The sequence below is a fragment of the Primulina eburnea genome, chromosome 4 (assembly GCF_022965805.1).
Source record: "Primulina eburnea isolate SZY01 chromosome 4, ASM2296580v1, whole genome shotgun sequence".
Classification (NCBI taxonomy): Eukaryota; Viridiplantae; Streptophyta; class Magnoliopsida; order Lamiales; family Gesneriaceae; genus Primulina; species Primulina eburnea.
Genome location: NC_133104.1, coordinates 37,806,066 through 37,809,136, shown reverse-complemented (window position 1 = coordinate 37,809,136; position 3,071 = coordinate 37,806,066).

Sequence of the window (3,071 nt, the reverse complement as noted above, 5' to 3'; positions counted from 1 at the left end):
TGAAATGGGTCCTCCGAAATATGGAGACCAACCCATGTTTTGTGGCCAATAACTCCATCGCAATTCGGAAATCAACAGGGAAACCATGACAGATTTTTTCACTCACGGGCCAATCTCTAATCGATGGGTTTGAACTGAAAAGCTCCCCGACAACATCGGGTGAAGGTCAGATTCTCACTGCTGGACATCAGTCCAATGGTTCGCCGGAACGGCCGCATAACGGGCGGAACGGAACGACGGAACGGTGGCCACCGTTCCAAAGTTCCAGGCCAAATCGTTTATTGTATTGTAGCGGCGTTATGTGACGTTTTATCGGCCGCATAACGGGAAAGCGGAAAGGAACGGGCGGAACGGAACGCAAGTTGCGACAGATTTGTTTTGAACCGTCGCTAAAATCCGTGGGAAGTAAATCTCGCGCCCTTTGCGCGTGTTGGGCAGAAAGGAGGGCGCATATGTGCCCGAAAAGTCGCGCATATGCGCCCCCCAATCTGTAAAAAAAAAAAAAAGAAACGTGTTTGTAGGCACTAAAAGAATTATAATTCCACACACAATTCTTTTTATAGATCATTTGATTTTTCAACATCTGGTACACATAGAATTAGACATTGTGGATTTGATTATGGGTCGTCTCAGTATATTGGTGATAGATACAATGAATCTTCATCATCTATATGGCGTGGTGTTGGACGTCATGGTCCCGAGTATAGATCTTCAAGTACAGCTGATAGTTCTACTGTGTATCGTGGATTCAGGATACTATAATCGTCGTGACGAAACACTATTACAAAATCAATCATCACATTCTAATGATATTTCGTCATCTCAATCTAATCAATATCCCTATGGACAATCACGTCAATATCCAAATGTTCGAAATCAATTTAATCTACGAGATAGTGATGAAGAATATAACAATGATCTCGCTCCTCCGCGTCACTCTTCATGGTATTAGCTTTGGTATTTTTAGTGTGTATTTTCTTATTGTGCTATTATTGTAAAATAGTTTTGTATTGATCTATTAATTTGTAATAACTTTCTATATTTTATTTTTTAGTATGATGTAATTTATATTTACATTTTTTTACCAATTTTTTGAATTTATTAATTTTTTTATACAACCGTTTCGCAACCGTTCCGCAACATAACATTGGAACTGGAACGGTCGTTGCCGTTCCAAGCACCGCAACCGTTCCGGCAAACCATGGACATCACGCTGCCATTTTTATTTCTTCTAAGTCATTGAGAAGCTCGCAGAAACCTGTTTATTCGCATTGATCTCCTTGTAAAAGGGTATCCTACTTACCCTGCTTTTGCAAGCTACGGAATCATTAAAAGTACAATACTTAACCTCACTACCTTTGTAGGCAACTTCACTCATCGTCTTAGGAATGAGGAGTGATTCCTCAAGTTCTCATAATTTAGTTGTCCCATTGAACCAAGATCTTGGGATCTCCAATCTACAAGGTTGGGTTGCCACTATGAAAACTTTATTTGGTAGGTTTTAAACCCATTCCTCTTGACAGACAGTACATTTGATCTCTATTTAATGCTTTTGTAAGCGGATCCGCTAAGTTATCCTTTGATTTAATATAATCAACAGATATAACTCCATTAGAGATCAACTGTCGCACAGTATTATATCTTCGACGAATGTGTCGAGACTTGCCATTGTACATACTGTTTTGTGCCCTTGCAATTGCCGACTGACTGTCGCAATGTATCATGATTGCTGGCACTGGACTTGTCCAACATGGAATGTCCTCTAGAAAGTTGCGAAGCCACTCAGCTTCTTCTGCAGCTTTATCTAGCGCTATGAACTCCGATTCCATAGTAGACCTCGCAATGCAAGTTTGTTTCGATGACCTCCAAGAGACTGCTCCTCCACCAATACTAAATACATAGCCACTGGTGGATTTGGAGTCATTGGTGTCCGAAATCCAATTTGCATCACAGTATCCTTCAAGTACTGCTGGATACCTTGTGAAATGTAGTCCATATTCTGAGGTGTGCTTTAAATATCTAAGCACCCTTGTCAACGCCTTCCAATGTGCATCACTAGGATTACTTGTAAACCGACTTAACTTGTTAACCGCACAAGCGATGTCAGGTCTAGTACAATTAGTGATGTACATAAGGCTTCCAATAACTTTGGAGTATTCCAATTGGGAAACTGGTTCTCCACGATTCTTCGCCAAATGGACATTCACGTCTAAAGGCGTTTTTACTGGGTTAGAGTCAAAAGCGTTAAACTTCTTTAACACTGTTTCTACATAATGAGACTGAGATAGGACTATTGCTTCTGGAGTTCTAAAGATTTTAATCCCTAGAATTACATCAGCAATACCCATATCTTTCATATCAAAATGTTTTGTCAACATTTTCTTTGTACCCTTTATCAACTCTTGGTTATTCCCCATTATTAGCATGTCATCCACATATAGACATACCATCACATAAGATTCTCGAGTGCCTTTAATGTAAACACATTTGTCACACTCATTAATCTAAATCCATTTGACAATACCACTTTGTCAAATTTTTCGTGCCATTGCTTGGGCGCTTGTTTAAATCCATATAGAGACTTAATTAAACGACAGACTTTTCTTTCTTGTCCTTTAACTATGAAGCCTTCGGGTTGCTCCATATATATTTCTTCTTCAAGTTCACCATTTAAGAATGCCGTTTTGACATCCATTTGATGTATCTCAAGGTTATGCAAAGCTGCAATAGCAATGAGCACACGAATGGATGTTATTCTTGAAACTGATGAATACGTGTCGAAGAAATCATAACCTTCTCTTTGTCTATAGCCTTTGGCCACAAGCCTGGCTTTGTATTTTTCAATACTTCCATCAACTCTCATTTTCATTTTCAATATCCATTTGCATCCCAATGGCTTGGTACCTGGTGGAAGATCCACTAGTTCCCAAGTATGGTTTTGCAAAATGGAATCCATTTCAGAGTTGATGGCTTCTTTCCAATAAGGAGTGTCAGGGCTAGCAAGAGCATCTTGTATGTTCTTTGGTTCATTCTCCAACATAAAAGTATGAAAGTCTGGACCAAAGGACTTT